We start from the raw sequence: 9,782 nt of genomic DNA on the forward strand, positions 1-9,782 counted from the left end.
CCAGTCCTGCCCTGTTTGTTTGGCCACAGGAAAAGGGCTGAGGCAGGGAGAAGCGCATAGACGCTACACTAGGCCTTGACCTATGACTGCCTGTGTGTGTGTGTGTGTGTGTGTGTGTGTTCGTGAATGTGTGAGTCTAGGGAGTGAGATAGAGAGTTATTAAAAGACTGTATGTTTTTGTTCAACAAGATAATGAAACATAACTTATGAGGCTCTGGAGGATGGAGGGACTTGGGTGTTTAGTATTTGTGTCTCCAAATATATGCCAACACTGGGAGTTTTGTGGCTTTTAGCAAGTCTGTTAGCATTGAGGTTATCTATATGCTAATGTAGCTATATGCTAGCATGGCCCAAAAGTTAACTTTAAGCTAATATGGGGATTTAAATTTGACCAAAAAAATGGTCCAAAAGTTTATGAATGGAACACCTGGATGACCAACTACATTTGCTAAAATGTGCAATACACAATATACAGTATATTCAGAGTGCATTATAATTACATGGTAAGCACAGTATTATGCAAATGTACTGTAAAAAGTTGTATAAAATATTACATTACATTATTATACAGTTGCTTATGCTCACCAAGGCTGCATTTATTTGCTCAAAAATACAGTAAAAACAGTATAATTGTGAAATATTACAATCAAAAATAGCTTTTTTTTATTTTAATATATTTAAAAATGTAAATTATTCCTGTGATGGTAAAGCTGAATTTTCAGCATCATTACTCCAGTCTTAAGTGTCACATGATCCTTCAGAAATTTGCTGCTTGAGAAACGTCTCGGTTACGTATGTAACCCTCGTTCCCTGAAGGAGGGAACGGAGACGTCACGTCCCGTTGCCACAGCTCCTGTACCACCGCTGAGCGGCCGGGTCACCGGCTCGGCTCCTCAGCGAAAACCTGAATATGCGCTGCATCTGCTGCCTACTTATACTCACGCTGTGATCAGCAGCAGCTGGATGCAATAATCGCATGCCAATGTGCATTGGCTCGTTTAGTTTACACTCGAAGTAGATTGGTCCCTCTAAGCGAGATCCCAATTCGTCGGTCATCCGACGTGACGTCGAGAGTGACCGACTGAAAGGGAACGTCTCGATTACGTATGTAACCCTCGTTCCCTGAAGGAGGGAACGGAGACGTCACGTCCCGTTGCCACAGCTCCTGTACCACCGCTGAGCGGCCGGGTCACCGGCTCGGCTCCTCAGCGAAAACCTGAATATGCGCTGCATCTGCTGCCTACTTATACTCACGCTGTGATCAGCAGCAGCTGGATGCAATAATCGCATGCCAATGTGCATTGGCTCGTTTAGTTTACACTCGAAGTAGATTGGTCCCTCTAAGCGAGATCCCAATTCGTCGGTCATCCGACGTGACGTCGAGAGTGACCGACTGAAAGGGAACGTCTCGATTACGTATGTAACCCTCGTTCCCTGAAGGAGGGAACGGAGACGTCACGTCCCGTTGCCACAGCTCCTGTACCACCGCTGAGCGGCCGGGTCACCGGCTCGGCTCCTCAGCGAAAACCTGAATATGCGCTGCATCTGCTGCCTACTTATACTCACGCTGTGATCAGCAGCAGCTGGATGCAATAATCGCATGCCAATGTGCATTGGCTCGTTTAGTTTACACTCGAAGTAGATTGGTCCCTCTAAGCGAGATCCCAATTCGTCGGTCATCCGACGTGACGTCGAGAGTGACCGACTGAAAGGGAACGTCTCGATTACGTATGTAACCCTCGTTCCCTGAAGGAGGGAACGGAGACGTCACGTCCCGTTGCCACAGCTCCTGTACCACCGCTGAGCGGCCGGGTCACCGGCTCGGCTCCTCAGCGAAAACCTGAATATGCGCTGCATCTGCTGCCTACTTATACTCACGCTGTGATCAGCAGCAGCTGGATGCAATAATCGCATGCCAATGTGCATTGGCTCGTTTAGTTTACACTCGAAGTAGATTGGTCCCTCTAAGCGAGATCCCAATTCGTCGGTCATCCGACGTGACGTCGAGAGTGACCGACTGAAAGGGAACGTCTCGATTACGTATGTAACCCTCGTTCCCTGAAGGAGGGAACGGAGACGTCACGTCCCGTTGCCACAGCTCCTGTACCACCGCTGAGCGGCCGGGTCACCGGCTCGGCTCCTCAGCGAAAACCTGAATATGCGCTGCATCTGCTGCCTACTTATACTCACGCTGTGATCAGCAGCAGCTGGATGCAATAATCGCATGCCAATGTGCATTGGCTCGTTTAGTTTACACTCGAAGTAGATTGGTCCCTCTAAGCGAGATCCCAATTCGTCGGTCATCCGACGTGACGTCGAGAGTGACCGACTGAAAGGGAACGTCTCGATTACGTATGTAACCCTCGTTCCCTGAAGGAGGGAACGGAGACGTCACGTCCCGTTGCCACAGCTCCTGTACCACCGCTGAGCGGCCGGGTCACCGGCTCGGCTCCTCAGCGAAAACCTGAATATGCGCTGCATCTGCTGCCTACTTATACTCACGCTGTGATCAGCAGCAGCTGGATGCAATAATCGCATGCCAATGTGCATTGGCTCGTTTAGTTTACACTCGAAGTAGATTGGTCCCTCTAAGCGAGATCCCAATTCGTCGGTCATCCGACGTGACGTCGAGAGTGACCGACTGAAAGGGAACGTCTCGATTACGTATGTAACCCTCGTTCCCTGAAGGAGGGAACGGAGACGTCACGTCCCGTTGCCACAGCTCCTGTACCACCGCTGAGCGGCCGGGTCACCGGCTCGGCTCCTCAGCGAAAACCTGAATATGCGCTGCATCTGCTGCCTACTTATACTCACGCTGTGATCAGCAGCAGCTGGATGCAATAATCGCATGCCAATGTGCATTGGCTCGTTTAGTTTACACTCGAAGTAGATTGGTCCCTCTAAGCGAGATCCCAATTCGTCGGTCATCCGACGTGACGTCGAGAGTGACCGACTGAAAGGGAACGTCTCGATTACGTATGTAACCCTCGTTCCCTGAAGGAGGGAACGGAGACGTCACGTCCCGTTGCCACAGCTCCTGTACCACCGCTGAGCGGCCGGGTCACCGGCTCGGCTCCTCAGCGAAAACCTGAATATGCGCTGCATCTGCTGCCTACTTATACTCACGCTGTGATCAGCAGCAGCTGGATGCAATAATCGCATGCCAATGTGCATTGGCTCGTTTAGTTTACACTCGAAGTAGATTGGTCCCTCTAAGCGAGATCCCAATTCGTCGGTCATCCGACGTGACGTCGAGAGTGACCGACTGAAAGGGAACGTCTCGATTACGTATGTAACCCTCGTTCCCTGAAGGAGGGAACGGAGACGTCACGTCCCGTTGCCACAGCTCCTGTACCACCGCTGAGCGGCCGGGTCACCGGCTCGGCTCCTCAGCGAAAACCTGAATATGCGCTGCATCTGCTGCCTACTTATACTCACGCTGTGATCAGCAGCAGCTGGATGCAATAATCGCATGCCAATGTGCATTGGCTCGTTTAGTTTACACTCGAAGTAGATTGGTCCCTCTAAGCGAGATCCCAATTCGTCGGTCATCCGACGTGACGTCGAGAGTGACCGACTGAAAGGGAACGTCTCGATTACGTATGTAACCCTCGTTCCCTGAAGGAGGGAACGGAGACGTCACGTCCCGTTGCCACAGCTCCTGTACCACCGCTGAGCGGCCGGGTCACCGGCTCGGCTCCTCAGCGAAAACCTGAATATGCGCTGCATCTGCTGCCTACTTATACTCACGCTGTGATCAGCAGCAGCTGGATGCAATAATCGCATGCCAATGTGCATTGGCTCGTTTAGTTTACACTCGAAGTAGATTGGTCCCTCTAAGCGAGATCCCAATTCGTCGGTCATCCGACGTGACGTCGAGAGTGACCGACTGAAAGGGAACGTCTCGATTACGTATGTAACCCTCGTTCCCTGAAGGAGGGAACGGAGACGTCACGTCCCGTTGCCACAGCTCCTGTACCACCGCTGAGCGGCCGGGTCACCGGCTCGGCTCCTCAGCGAAAACCTGAATATGCGCTGCATCTGCTGCCTACTTATACTCACGCTGTGATCAGCAGCAGCTGGATGCAATAATCGCATGCCAATGTGCATTGGCTCGTTTAGTTTACACTCGAAGTAGATTGGTCCCTCTAAGCGAGATCCCAATTCGTCGGTCATCCGACGTGACGTCGAGAGTGACCGACTGAAAGGGAACGTCTCGATTACGTATGTAACCCTCGTTCCCTGAAGGAGGGAACGGAGACGTCACGTCCCGTTGCCACAGCTCCTGTACCACCGCTGAGCGGCCGGGTCACCGGCTCGGCTCCTCAGCGAAAACCTGAATATGCGCTGCATCTGCTGCCTACTTATACTCACGCTGTGATCAGCAGCAGCTGGATGCAATAATCGCATGCCAATGTGCATTGGCTCGTTTAGTTTACACTCGAAGTAGATTGGTCCCTCTAAGCGAGATCCCAATTCGTCGGTCATCCGACGTGACGTCGAGAGTGACCGACTGAAAGGGAACGTCTCGATTACGTATGTAACCCTCGTTCCCTGAAGGAGGGAACGGAGACGTCACGTCCCGTTGCCACAGCTCCTGTACCACCGCTGAGCGGCCGGGTCACCGGCTCGGCTCCTCAGCGAAAACCTGAATATGCGCTGCATCTGCTGCCTACTTATACTCACGCTGTGATCAGCAGCAGCTGGATGCAATAATCGCATGCCAATGTGCATTGGCTCGTTTAGTTTACACTCGAAGTAGATTGGTCCCTCTAAGCGAGATCCCAATTCGTCGGTCATCCGACGTGACGTCGAGAGTGACCGACTGAAAGGGAACACTTATTACTATCAATGTAGAAAACAATTGTGCAGCTTAATATTTTTTTGAAAACTGGATTTTTTTTTTCAGGATTACAAAAGCATCCTTGCTGAATAAAAGTATAAATTTATTTTAAATAAAACCTTACTGACCTCAAATAAATTATAATTAATTTTCTTTTAATCTCCTTTATACAGTGTAATTTAAAAATTCTAAATTATGACATAGGTGGCTAATACCATGATATACTTTTTTTAATGATTAACTGAGGAAAGTTCAAAAGAACAGCATTTATTTGAAACAGAAATCTCTTGTAACTTTTGGTCAATGCATCCTTGTTGAATACAAGTATTAATTTATTTAAATTAAAATCTTATTGACCTCAAACTTTTGAACATAATGTTAAACTTTGCATTAAACTTGACCCTCTATTTCCAGTTTGATGAATGCATCTGATATATTGATTTCTTTCTTGACTCATTATAAAAGATTTCACAGAATTTAATTCAAAATGTAAAAAAACAATTTTTAAGCAGTATCCAGTGCATACTGCGCAGTAAACAGTACATTACCCCAATAGGCTGTGTTTTTGTTCACATTGATGTTTTGTGTGTTGCTAGGTGGGATCCCATTATAATATCAAGTTTCCTTTTTTCTTGGCTAAAAAGCTGCCGTCACATTTGAAGAAAGCGAATGATTATGTCTCAAAACACAGTGTGGACAGAACTCAAAGATAATATTTCACTACACTGGAAAAGAACATCTTCCCCATGGTATACAAAGACAAGAAATCTCTCTATTTCTTCCCACACACAGAGGGGTAACTTGCCTGTAACACTGTAAGGGAAGATAAGTGTTAAAGTGAAACACAGTGTAACTATTTTTACCAGGTGTAAAAGATATCACTGCATCTGTGTTAAAGACATCAGCCGCTGAGAGCCAATTACTGACCCTCACACACTCTTATGCTCTGTCACTATGAGCAGATGTTTCTTCTTCAATGCCCCTCTCGCTCTTACTTTTTTTTTTTAATTCCCTGGGAACATTTTCCTGCTTCCTCTGGTAAATTTTCCCCCTGCTTTCATTCCTTTTTTCCTCTGCATGTCAATCATTCCATAAAAAATTCCTTATTCACCCTGTTCATGTTTTCATGCACCACTCATTCACCCTTTCTCTTCCTCTATAACTGTAGTTTGGTCTTCACTTACAAAAATGTTCCACAGTTTCCACCAAAATACAGTATCATTCCAAGTTTGAGGTTGGTAAGTTTTTTTTTATTTTTTTTTTAAGAAATCTCTTATGCTCAACAAAGCTGCATTTATTTTATTACAAATGCAGAAAAAACAGTAACATTTTGAGATATGGTTATAATATAAAATATCAGTTTAATATTGTGACGAGTGGGGGCGGGGCCGAGAGCTGTGGGAACGGAGCGAGGCCGGTGGAGTAATTGATAATGAGCGACACCTGCACCACTCACCGGTCTCGAGTCTCACGGAGGAGTTCCCACGGCTCTCGGCCCCGCCCCCACTCATCACAAATATATTTTATTTATTTATATTTAATGTACAGCCATTACTCCAGTCTTCAGTAGGGTTGCCCTCGACTAAAGATTTTTCTGGTCGACTAGTAGTCGTTAATTTTAAGCATTAGTCAACTAATCATACGTTTATTAATAAACCATTTAAATCGTGCTAATGAGCCTTTAATTGCCTACATAGCCTAATAAGCGCTCAAGCGCACACATAAAGCTTGCCACAGCACACCGGCAGAAGTAATGATGATGAATGTGTCAGGGGAAAACGGTAAGATTAAACTGCATTAACATTTTAATAATCTATTGATAAACTAGTGTTTTCGGTTTAAGAGATGAATTCGGCGACACTGACTCGTCATCTCCACAGTGGATGCGCCTGCATGCAAGTTTCATACGGATTACATAATCTGATCATTTTTTTTTTTTCCAGATTTGAATTGTTTCATTTGAAAGTAGACATGTAACTCTCTATAGATATATTTTTCATGTCTGTAAGGAAAGTAGGCTACACGGAGTTTCGCGCTCAAGTTCACAGACCGAGACGGCAGAAAGCGCATCCTGTTTGCGTTCATTATTTTACAAAAGCGCAATGTTTTGTTGTTATAGTGAGTGCACACAAATAAACGTAGTGGCTTTACAGATTCGAAAGATGCATTACTCTTATCTGTATGACCAAAATGACAGAGTATTTTAAGAGCAAGTAAGTGCGCTACTGTTCACACACTTGAATAGCGCACATTTTTCTAGGTTAACATTAGATTGAGCGGCTATGTAAAGTTGCTACTACTAACATATTTCAAATGATAAGCCATATTTGAGGTCGATGAATGATAGGCGAGATTTTGAATGTACCGTATTACCACAAAATCCAGCCGTTAACGATCTGTCCATCACGGACTACGTGACTACGTGTGGAAACTGTGACATTTTTTAAAAGAGTTTAAAGGAACAGAATTTACAAATGTCTTGTCACCTGTCATAAATGTCTTTATAAATATCACTAGCTAAATAAAAGTATTAATTTCTTTAAAATAAACTTACTGACTCTATATTGTGAAAGAATCATCCATTAGTGTTTATTGTTACTACTAAGTAATAATAATACATTAATTCACCTTTAATCTCCTTTATACAATCTCATTTTTTCATTATTCTTTTCATTATAATAATTGTATTATTCTTAGTAGTAGTACTGAATTATAATTATTCAACATATGTTACTAATATGTTACCAGCATGCGCACAGAAAAGCGGCTGTCACACGGCATGTGAGTGCTAAACTAAGTTCTCTTTTATGTCTTATTGCGCTTAAACTGTCAAATACACAAAAGTTTATGTGAAAAACACACATAAGTTACAAAAACACAGTCGTTTATGTCTGTGAAGGTAAACAGTTGGGAAAGAAATCACATGTTTATATTAGATCATCTGTGTATTAATTGACAGCAGCGTAATATACAGTAATGATACCTACTGCTTTTACGCTATTAATATGACCCCAATGATAAAATAAAAGCACACAATAAAAATCACTTATTGCTCTGGACTGAATAACGTCTATAGCTTTAATAAGACATTTCTTACTTAACTTACGTAATGCTGCTTTTAAATGCTCGAGCGTGAAGATAAACATGGTGGATTGTGTGTGGCTCACTCAGGGTGGGTTCTCTGCTAATACAGCAGTGTCCTTCAGCAGTCGTGGGTGGAGCTTGTGCAAAGTGACGTCACATTGTACAGATTCTGCGAACGGCTTGTTCTGAGACTCTGCTTATGATTTATGGGGATTAAAAAAAGGAGCGGGTGGATTTTTATCATTATAGGGTGGTTGTGTACACACACTGCCAGTGCCAACACACATTTATGTTCAAACAACATGTAAAAGTGAAGTGTGCATAATAGGTGCCCTTTTAATTTTCTTAAGGAAATGTGTCATTTGCCTATACAAAACTGCCAGTGGGTCACTAAGGTGGTCTAAGGTGGTTTTTTTAGCATGATATTGCTATAGGTGGTGGGTTGGATGTTCTTGGTAGTTCATCACAGACCCCATCAAAAGGGATATTTTTCAGCTGTTTCATTGTCCAACTGTTCATCTGCTAAGAAAAGTATCACATCTCTTCCAAACAATATTTGAGGTATCACTCATGTCCATAGCACAAAAAGTGCTGGACGAGCTACGTGCCAAAGTTTAATACGCAGGATTATGGCTTTGTTCAGATCCCGAAGTATGAGCAACAACCACTAATAAGTGTAGCGACTATATGCTATTTTGGTGGAAACTATGGTAAAGTTTTGTTGCCGCACAAGTGGCGAGTGTTTCTGAATCCAAAATACTTCTCGCTAATCTTTTTCCTCCCCTCCATGCCAACACTCCTTTGTTTCTTCCTGTATGTAACCTTCTTTCTCTCCCTCCATCACTCGCTCTGACTTTCTTTCTCCTTATCCAATCCACACTTTCCGCTTTTCATTTTTCCCTCATTTAACAAAATGCCAATCCGCTCCACCTCCCTCAGACCAGCCGGCCTGCAGCCAGAACAAACTCTGAATCCCATCTGTAGGGCCAAATCATACGCACGACTCCTGCAGCAGCCTTTCATCCCGCTTTTTTTAATACATTATTCTTTCTTCCCCAAACCCTGTCCTTATTTCCCTCCCTCCATCTGTCTCTGAAGTAACAGCAGCCCCCTGTTCTGTGCCCCTGTGTTCTGCTGCGAGCCCAGAGGAACATGTTCCCACGTGTAATGGGACGTTAAGGGTGAGGAGCGGCCCACAAGCAAGTACACGTGCCAAATGTAATACCACAGCAGTAGTAAGGAAGGTTATTTATGCAGCAACAGGGATGTGTTTTGACTCTACAGTGACTCCACCGAAACAAAACTCCAAACGAAACACGGCTGAGCTCATTACTGACATCACGCTTGGAGTAAGAGATGCTATTTACAGTCGCACAGCAACCTTACACAATCTGTAGCATGTTTAAAGAAGGGACGCACAAAATATATCGGTACAAGATCAATAATCGGCTGATAGGGATGACTCTTTAATGTATTGGTATTGGTCAGTATTTAATTGTTCTCCTTTCCGCTATTTTTACATTTAGATGTAAAAATGGCATCATTCAGCACTCATTTAAAGTTAATCCTTCTAATATATATATATATATATATATATATACTGTCTCCCCCTGCCCAAATTTTATATTCTAAATATGGTACTGTTTCATATATGTGATTCATGTATTTCAACTGAAAGTTACAAGACAAGAAACATTTGGCATTTTCTGCATAATTAATATTTTCTGCATAAGTAAATGTGTGCATATTTTTAAAAAATTATATGCAAATAGCAGTTATTTCCATACTAGAATTAGACCTTGCATTTCCTTCACTGTTTAATTCCGTTATTAAAAATAGTCCCCCCCCCCCCCCC

General features: G+C 44.1%; 1 protein-coding gene across 4 annotated transcripts in view; it reads right to left on the reverse strand.

Moving 5' to 3' along the window:
* The window catches only part of LOC107727022 (tensin-2-like), a 61,402-nt gene that overhangs the window by 19,190 nt on the left and 32,430 nt on the right, over positions 1–9,782 (reverse strand). The gene's annotated exons all lie outside the window — the stretch shown is intronic.

This window comes from Sinocyclocheilus rhinocerous, unplaced genomic scaffold (genome assembly GCF_001515625.1).
Source record: "Sinocyclocheilus rhinocerous isolate Xijiao unplaced genomic scaffold, SAMN03320098_v1.1 scaffold666, whole genome shotgun sequence".
Lineage (NCBI taxonomy): Eukaryota > Metazoa > Chordata > Actinopteri > Cypriniformes > Cyprinidae > Sinocyclocheilus > Sinocyclocheilus rhinocerous.